General features: G+C 47.2%; 1 pseudogene; it reads right to left on the reverse strand.

The window, feature by feature from the left end:
• Positions 1–861: 861 nt before the first annotated feature.
• On the reverse strand, positions 862–1,536 carry LOC121835979 (annotated as a pseudogene).
• Between the last annotated feature and the right edge of the window lie 7,715 nt (positions 1,537–9,251).

Consider the following 9,251-nt stretch of genomic DNA (forward strand, 5'->3'; position numbering starts at 1 on the left):
ACTGGCTACAAAGACCTTATCTTTTAATAATTGAACATTTAGTTTCCATAACTTCCAATTTATATTCTTTTTTCTTCGTTTCTTCCCAACAGTTACTAATACCATGCAGTGATCTGTAAAAAATACTGGTTCTACCACGTAACCACTTAAAGTGTTAATTAGGTCTACAGAACAGTAGATTCTGTCTAACCTCGCGTGAGAGGAGTTCTGAAAATGTGTAAATTGCAGGTGGTTTTCTTCCAGCTGGAAAGGGGCAACATCAAAAAGATTTCCTTCGTCAACTATGTCCAGCAGTAGACGTGCGCTTTGGTCAATTCGCGGTTTAAATGGAGTTCTATCTGCTTCGTTGCAAACACAATTAAAATCTCCTAAAAGAACTAACATTCTATCTGAAATTAAATATGGGCGCAGGTTATTAAAAAATACAATTCTGCTATTAACCTCATTCGGAGTGTAAATACATATAATTCTCCACCTTATGTCAGAGACTTGAAGGTCGCACATAATGAAGCGGCCACAGAGGTCTGTGGTGACCATTAATTTAGACAGTTGGAAATACTTCTTAATAAACAGTAAACAGCCCCCATAGTGACCAACAGCGTGACTGACACATACTTTATAGTCACGCAGAAAATGCTCCAGGGCACGCTCTACCTGTTCATCTGTTGAGAGCTTTGTTTCCTGTACGGCAAGGAAGTCAACCTCCTTATCTTCAAGTAAACGTTTCAGTTGATATTGTTTTTTTCTAGAATTAAAGCCTCTAACATTTAGTGTTGCAAAACGAGGGCCATCAACTAGAAGGGAGGGAGGAGAGAAAGGGGGAGGGGAAGATGGAGAAGGAGGGGAGGGAGAGAAGAGGGGTTATGGATTTGGGTTTAAACACTAGCAGCTTGGGTGCAAGGTAGGTTTCCGCTTACTCGCGGCGGTGGTGTCAGGCGGTGCATCTTGTTTTCGTTTGGTGTCGTTAGTGTCCTTGGAACTGTTTTTGGTCACGTCCATTGAATCCGGTAGGTCGTCATTGCCTTCTGACGTCGTCGGCTTCTCAGCAAGATCTGCAGGCTGCTGAGTTAACTTCCGTGGTAGCGGGGTATTTTTGTCCCTGCTTTCCTGTAAGTCTTTTCCTTCATTCTCTGTCTCCAAGCTGGTTTGTGGTGTTTCTGAGACTTCCTTGACAGCTGGATCTTCCTTCTTATCGGAAATAGGAGGTCCGATCTCTGCAGACCCGGCTTGAGTTGGGAGAACCTCTCCAGTGGCGTCTACGACTTCGGAGATATCCATGAACTCTTGGTTGGCATCTGGTTCTGTGCCAGAGCCCCGTAGCACGGCTGCATAGCTGGAGTAGCACTCGTCACTTTCGTGTCCAAATCTGTTGCAACGCGCACACTTTGGGGTGCGACACTGCCTGCGTATGTGACCAACTTCCTTGCATCTCAGGCACAAGGGTGGTCGCCCGGACATGACCAGAAGGGACTGTATGCCGGCAACTCGGAGCAGATGGGGAATATCTTCCGATGTCGCCATGTCGTGAAGAGTCAGACAGACCTCCCTGTTCAGCGTTTCCATGTTTTTCATGCCTGGCACTCGCCACTTTTCTCTCGAGACGCTACGCACGGTTCCAAACATTTGGCGACAATGCTTCAGCAATCTTCTTATCTTCTAAGTAGGACGGAAGCCAAAGGAGCTTGAGCTTAACGTCTTTTGAGTTCGGGTCAATGACCATGCACTTTTTGCCCTTCACCGTCAGTTCTTTTGCTGCTTTGAGCTTTTCCGCGGCTTCAGAGCTCACTAGCGTAACCATCCAAACGTGGCTCATTTGGAACTGTCCAGGGGACAACACTTCTCGGAGTTCGATGGCGTCTTTGAGTCCGTCGCGAAAATCAATTGCACGGTAGGGCCTGCCCGACATGTCGGCATGAAGAAAAACAGAATTGATGCGCAAGCTTCCGGGAGGAAACCGTGGAAGTAGGATTCGATACTCATCTTGGCTAGTCGCCTGAGCTTGGCTTTTTCCTGGGGCCGCGGGTGCGGCTGCAGCGTTGACCGGTTGCATCGTTTGAAAGTCGTTGTTTGCATATGAACCAGAAGGAGAAGGGTTTCCCCGGCCTGGGGCCGATTGTTGACTTGCAGCGGAGAACATGAAAACGCGTCCGTTCGAAACGGCGTCTTCTTCTTTCTCCTCTCGACCACAACAGAAGGTGCGAGTCGCGGCGCCGGCAGAGGTATATAAAAATACTGCTACCGCTTTTATCTCGTGTGGTTTTCTCTTTATTTTGGCTCATATTTGCCCTCCCTGGCTGTAACTTTACCTGCCGCTCCTACAGTATAAAGAAGCGGTCAATTAGACTCCAGTTGAAAGTCCCTGCAATCAGTTTCTGCGAGCGAAATTAGGCTTTTGTGCTTGAAGCGGTGCGGATCTCTCCGCCATTAGGCAGGGACGCTAGGTACTTCCTTGTCCCCATGGAGCTGGTCACGTGACGTAAAAATCCCTCCTGGCCGCGGCCGCGGCCGCAGCCGCAAGATGAGCAAACCGGCCCTGGGAAACTAACGGTGAGGGTCAGCAGATCTCTCAATGGGTCGGCCGACGACGCTTCGAATATCGCCTCCACTATCGTGGTCTGCGTCGCGCAATGCGACACTGCCGACCCGCAAGGCGCGTGACCGCACATAGCACCCACTGTCGCGGGAAGATGCTGCGCACGTTTTGTCGCTCTCTGTCAGGCGTCGGCGTCCAACTGAATTTTCGGAACCATGCCGAAGCGTACAAGCACAGAACGTTATGGGAACTGACGCGGGCCCTCTTGGTGCTCAGGGCCTGCGACGCATTCGTGGACAACACTCAGTGGGTAAGATCGACCTACACTTTGGCGGTTGTGGCGACAACATGGAATCGAATAATAGCCGCGCTGTCCTTGAGGGCAATCTGTACGTAACTGCTGCTTCATCGCGGAGCCCTCAGATGTTCTCTCAAGCCAATGCCAGCTCAGTGTCAGCTTAAAGGGCTATAGGCAACCTGCAATGCTGTTTGGTTTGGCGCCATCTAGCGACTGAAGCAAGAAATATTGGGTACCCCTTGGAGTGGCGGCTGCATTGTTCAAACGTGAGCTATTACTCTGGTGGCGCCGCTGAGCCTAGTGTTCGAAGCAAGAAATACTGGGTATCCCAGGAAGCCGTGATCGCGTAATGTGCCAGTAGAGCGAAAGCTGCGTCCCGAGTGGGCCAATCGGAACGTGACTGCGTATCACCGGAGTGCGCCTCAACTCCGAAGAAGTATCAGGCTTTTCGCTGCGTCATGCTCCAATATGTGTGCTTTGCGCTCGTATACGTCGGCATTTCGAAGTCTTCGGCACGCAATGTGGGGCTTATCGTTAGCCGTTTGCCAAGTTACAACGAGACAGGGTATAACCGTGCGCTCTCACCCTGCTGGCGCCACCTGGCCGTTGCCGGCTGCCTATACAACGGAGTAAGAATGTTTCTCGTCTTGCACAAGCTTACTGGAACCGGGACCCAAGTAAACCGAAACCAGCTAGAATAATCGAGGCCCCCTTCGAACTTTCCCCTGTTCCTCCATGGAACTTCACCGCGGTCGGATGGCATCAACTCGGCGATTGGACCCAAGCGCGATACCGAGCGTCCTTCGGAGCGTTCATTGGACACGAGACCGAGTAGAACGCCGATGGAGCACTCGTGTCCAATCGGTGTTTTTGGTCGATCTCTCTGCGATGACGTCAAAACTCCAGTGCACAGGCTTTGATTATTCTAGCTGGTGTTTAGCTTCTTTGCACCCGAAAATTTTAAGGGTGAAAGCGGACGTTTTCTTTCACTCTGCCTCACAAAACTCGATGCTGTGGCGATCGCACTTTTGGCGTTGTCAACGATGCGATTTCCAGGATTTTGTCTTCAAGTTTTGCGGCTCCTACGGTGACGATATTTAAATGCGGCTCATGCAACGGAACCCGAGCACTGTATGATGGACGCAGCCACTTGCTGCGTCAAACGGTGCTCGTCATACAGTGATCGATGTGCTAAGGTCGGATCCACGTTAACGCCTCCAGCGTCTGCGTTTACATGGATGCGTCCCGTCCTTTTAAATGGCATTTCCAATCTGATGGATACAATCCAAGATAATGTATCACAACACACCCCTGGAACGTGTGGCCTCCTACAAGTACCTAGGCGTGATCTTAAGCGACGGCCTTTCCTGGAAACTTCATATTAACTGCGTGATTAGCAACGCTAGCCGAATGTATGGCTTTCTCAAACGTAACTTTCCTCTAGCTCCATTGTCATTAAAACTGACTCTTCATAAAACACTAGTTAGGCCTAAGCTCGAAAATGTAGCTTCCATCTGGGATCCCTCAACCATCTACCACATCAACTCACTTGAAGGAGTTCAGAACAGAGCTACGCGTTTTATGTTGGCCAACTATAACCGCAACACAAGCGTAACATCACTGAAAAGCACATTATTACTTCCAACCCTCGCACTTCGTCGCATGGTTTTTTGAATCTCCCTTTTTTATAAAACCTATCACCATGTTCCTCACCTCAAAACGCAAATGATAATCCCCCATACTTTGTTTCAGCACGCCTTGATCATCGAAACAAAGTTGGTGTACCTTCTTGTTACTCTAACGTTTATTACGCTTCTTTTATTACAAGAACTTCGAATGATTGGAACCACTTTCCTGCATCTCTAACATCAATAACTGACCACGCACTTTTTTTGTACTTCTATTGCCAACCTCATGTTCCCTATTGTTTGAGTTTTTTACGTTCATTCCTTTTTGTATTGTTATTAACATTATTCCCCACTCCCCTTTGTAATGCCCTTGTGCCCTGAGGGTAAAATAAACAAATAAATAAATAAATATATACATACGTTAAAGAGGCACATGACTGAATTTTTGTAGTTATCTGGGGTGATCTCTTTTTCTGCGCAAGTGTGTTTTGTATTCATGAGTTCTTAAGCTTTGCCATAATGCTTTAGATTGTGCAGAGTGCTATATCAATGCATGATTTTTATTGTTTGAATCGCTGAGTGATATGACGGGGAAAGGAGGCTGCCGCTTCGTCAAGCATTTCCAACGCCTCTTAGGCGCCCCCCCCCCCTTCCCCCGACATATATGATATAGTTTCATATCATATATAAAATATATGATATGGAACTAGAAATCGCGCCGCTAACGACCCAACAGTCCGTGCACAGAGCAGGTGCACGGGCGATCTACGGAAGCGGTTTCGCGAATGACGAGGCTCAAAACAACCCTGATAGCCGAGCCAATACATGTCAAGTGTTCCTATGCAAATTCCTAATCTGGGTCAAGACGTTTATCATCTGTCTTTTTTTTTTTTTTACAGCAATGACTGTTTGGGGTTTTTTCCACCACTGGAAATGACGTCCGTTGTTGATGTAGTTTTTATCGTTGTTGTCGATGTTGTAGTTTCCGTAGTAAACCTATACTATGGCTCATCCTACGATGGACTAAAGGCCAAAGCCATGGGCCACCAGGTCCAATCACGTTCCACGCTATACTATGACACGCTTAACATTGATAAGGGGTGGACGAATAATGCTGGAATCCAAAAGCGACGCATCATTCCTATAGCTTCGATGCTGCAAAGAGCCTATATGTCGTGGCTTTCTTTGCGATGTAAAATTGTTGTGTCACTCAGTGCTCTTCGATTCAAACCACTGTCCACCCGTCCGCTCATCAGGGCCCCTAAACTCGTCAAACACAAAGTTGGGGCCGAAGTTGACGGAGCGCACCGATTGGTCTATCACGACGATGACTTCGCGCTTTTTTCGCCAACGTCCAATCAGCGCGCTCTGCGAACTTTCGGCTCCAACTTTGTGTTGGACGAGTTTAGGGCCCCAGTGATCCAAGACGCGGGCACCGTTACGTGCATCGAAGCGAAATACCGCACAATTTCTAAGTGGCTCGTGATTGGATCTGATGGTCCGTAGCTTTTGCCTTTAGTCCATCGTAGGGTGAGACGAAGTATAGCGTGTCCGTCGTCGATGTTGCCAAATCCTTAAAAAAAGATCGCTCGCCGCCCGCAGGAATCGAACCTGGGTCTTCCGCGCGCGACTTGGAGGTGTTAGCACAGAATGTTTGTAGCACCCAACGCCCACTGCACGCGCCTTCTGAAAAAAAAAAAAAAAAAAAAAAAACAGAAAGGAAAGCCGATAACAAGAGGCCGTCGTAGCCACCCTCAGTGCCAAGAGTTCGTGCGGGGAGACGCGCCTTCACACGCTCTGAAGAAACAAAAGCTTTCGCAACAAAATGGTCAGATGTCTATTTTGTTCGTAACGCTTTTTTGACGCAGCCCAAGGTGCGTGAACGCGACGCCGACATACATGGGTAAATTACTTTCAGAATATAATTTAATCAAACCGCTGCTCGCGAGCCGCATGCGGCTCTTTGCTGGTCCAAGTGCGGCTCGCGGATCCCTCGTAAGGAGACCCCCCCTTCGCCCCTTTCCGCGTTTCCCCGTGAAAAAAAGAAGAAAGGATTTCAGAATAAAGCACGCTACAGCTTGCAGTTTGACAGCCTTGTGCTCCCATACGTACAGTCGAACAGCCTTGTGCCCCCATACGTACAGTCAGACTCTGAACAAAAATTAAGTTTGCCCCCCCCCCCCCCCCCCCCCCGCGGCTCTTAGAAGTTCCGTGGTTTTGTTTGCGGCTCTCGGGCCAGGCCAGCCTGGCCACCCCTGGTCTATTACAACTACAATTACCTGGCTTCAAAAGTACTTCAACTACAATTACAATTACTACTACGTGAAAAGTAATTAACTACAATTACAAATTACTTTTCAAAAGTAATGAAATTACTTTACAATTACTTGTTTCTGACAGCGACCCGACTTGGGCCATATAACTTTAAACAAGTTGTATAGAATGCAACGTATTTGTTCATTCCTTGCCCTCATGTTTGAGGTTGCTTAAGCATCGCTCCATAAATGCCTTGTATTGTACTTTCCTTTTATGAATTTTGTTAAATTCACGATAGAAATTGACAGTGTGGGGCAATAAAGTACTACGTTCTTATATTTTTAATAAATAATAACAAATTAGTTCCTATGCTGGAAGACGACCGACGGCTAACGAAAAAATTGGGTTGACAAACTTTTGTTAGCTCGGCAAATAAAAATGTGACAATTAGTCATATATGAATATTTTACAAGTATTAATCCACACGCGCTAATACGACTGCATTCACATACAAACATCATGGTATTGTAAATTATCTACATTGAGTTGAGATTATAATGGCTCAAAAATCTATAAGAACCGAATCCAGGCTTCCGAATCATTGGTGACAATATTCACAGGTGCGAGGTCGGTCTCCAAATGCTGATGCAAATAATATCCGAAGTAAAACCAACAGGAAATAAACTTAAAAATAATACAAAGATAAAAATACGCGACAGTACTGGAAGAAAAACGCGTGAAACTGGCAGGAAAAAAACAAGAAGACAACGGACAAACATAGACAATTAAAATTTCTAAGCTCAACTCAAAGCTGAAGCTCAATTTTTTTTCTTCAATATTTTAGCACGTTTACGTTATTATTTTTTGCTCGCTCCGCAGACGGCGCCACACGGCGCGGTTGAGGTAGACTCCAAAGAGGATTGTCTCTCAGCCCGCAGTGTAAACGACAAAACAACAAACAATGCAATACTGTTTTTGTTGTGCGTGTATGTGCATGCGTGTCTATGTGTGCGAGTGTGTCACCGAGCGCCAGGCCGCTTGAGCGAGCGCTCAGGCTTTCAAAGAGGTTCCATCGGCTCAACAAGGTCTTGTGAAAGTAATTGTAATTGTGCCTGAAATTTCGAAATTACTGACACTAGAAAGTAATTAAATTACAATTACAATTCCTTTTAGCCGAAAGTAATTAAATTACAGTAATTCAATTACAGTAATTGAATTACTACCCAGGTATGGACGCCGATGCCAAACGACTTCGCCGCGACGTGTCGCGGCTACCGCTGTGACTCTACCGTGGATTAACGCAGGACTGCTCAATATTTCTCGAGCTCATCATAAGCTAGGCTTACTGCACTTGTCGCGGTAATCGCGACCCCCGTCCGCCGTGTCGGGAAGCGGGGCACAGACGCATCTCATAGTGGATAGTGCGACCACTAAAAAAAGTCTGCCGCCGCTCTTGAGCGGATGCTCCCAAACGAAGACGGGAGAGTGGTTTGACCGAAGTTTTGCGTCAAACGCGTAGTGAGAGCGAGCCACACGAAAGTCTTCGCCGGGGACGAGAGCCAGCTGCAGGCGTCCCAGCTACGGAATGATCGGTGTCGGGTAGCCCGCGACGGGCGGGAGAAGACATGCGCCGGAGGTCCCTCGGGGCGCAGGGACGCGTCATCGGGGGAGATCGCCCGCCGCTCGAAGGACGCTCTGATTGCGCGGACTCCGTCCACTCGCAGGTGCGCAAGGTGAGCCCTTCGATTGCGCGCTCCTTCCGCAACCATCAAAGGTCCGTTGGGGGATAGGGCGTTCATTTCATTATCCGGGGCTTCCTGCGGGAGCCGTGTTCAGCATAAGGCTTTTTGTTTCTACGGAAACTCGCAAATGGAGGGCCATTTCCAAAGCCGCGCGTTCGCTCCCTTGCCTCTTCCAGCACCGAAAAAAAAAAAAACTTGTAAAATTGGGTATTGAGTAATACCTCATTGATGTAAGAAAACGTGAACATAGCAACTGATGCTAGACCGTTAAAGTATGGTTGCGCAGAAACCCTCCAAAGGAGTGCACTTGGAATGTGTCGCTGATTCAATGAAATGCAGACGTACGCGTTTCTTGAAAATGACCTTCATGATTTCCCAAACAAGCAAATAGTCTATGTTTTATAAAACGCATATAAAGCGAATGCACACGTACTCGGCTTTTTGCCTAACAACTCGTGTAAATACGGAATTACACAAATGAACCCTTTTATGCCAGTACGTACATTCCACAGCGTTGTACAGGATACGTGTAATATATGCATGCTCTAGCTATTTCAGTTTAAAGGATACACTATAATTTGTTTTTTAATATAAAAAAACAATGTTTGTCAATGGCCACTGAAGGTTAAGCAATTAGATGGTAGCGCAGATATAGGTTCACAGACGACATCGAAATCTTGGGATGGGGGTGCACTGTGCTGTTGAGGTGTGGGAGACGTTGTTCTTGTAGGGAATGCAGAACAGTTTTTCACCAGAAAGAAAAATAAAAGAGATATAGTAGACCAAAGGAAAAT

Source organism: Ixodes scapularis, unplaced genomic scaffold, assembly GCF_016920785.2.
Source record: "Ixodes scapularis isolate PalLabHiFi unplaced genomic scaffold, ASM1692078v2 PGA_scaffold1__304_contigs__length_218370807, whole genome shotgun sequence".
NCBI lineage: Eukaryota > Metazoa > Arthropoda > Arachnida > Ixodida > Ixodidae > Ixodes > Ixodes scapularis.